Raw genomic sequence first — 677 nt, 5'->3', positions numbered from 1 at the left:
AGTGTAGTCCCTGCCCTTAGCTCAGTGCCTTGACCCACTTATTTCCCAGCTCCACCCTCCAGCAGGATACCACTTCACTTCTACCAAATGCCTTCTTTTCTACCTACTTATTCCAATTAGAACCTCAATATGATATTGAATAGTACTGGTAATGACAGAGAACATCCTTCCCTTGTTGCTTATCTGAGAGAGATTTTGCAATCTTTCACCGTTGCATCTCTTTCCTATTGTTTCTAGCAAAATATCAGAAACTCAGTGGCTTAGTACCACAGACATTTACCATGCAGTTCTGAAGATCAGAATTCTGAAATTATTCTCACCAGACTAAAGTCAAGATGCCACAGAATTGCTTTCCTTTCATGGAGGCAATAATAGAGAAACTATGTTCTTTTCTTTCAAGTTTTAGAGTCTACATTCCTTAGTTCATTTCCTCCATCCATCTTCAAAGTCAGCAATGTTTGATGAAGTCTTTCTTTATAACATGGCAAGACACAGCAAAACCAGCCCTTTCACATTCATCCATACTGACTAAGAAACCTTGTGATTACATTAGGTTCATTATATAATCTGTTGTTGTTATGTGCCATTGAGTCGCTTGCGACTCATAGCTACCCTATGTACAACAGCCCTAAACTCTGTTCTGTCCTGTGCCAATCGCACTGTCTCCGACACACCCA

This window comes from Elephantulus edwardii, unplaced genomic scaffold (genome assembly GCF_000299155.1).
Source record: "Elephantulus edwardii isolate Elephantulus edwardi_28Jun2011 unplaced genomic scaffold, EleEdw1.0 scaffold00016, whole genome shotgun sequence".
Lineage (NCBI taxonomy): Eukaryota > Metazoa > Chordata > Mammalia > Macroscelidea > Macroscelididae > Elephantulus > Elephantulus edwardii.
This window is presented reverse-complemented; position numbering follows the sequence as displayed.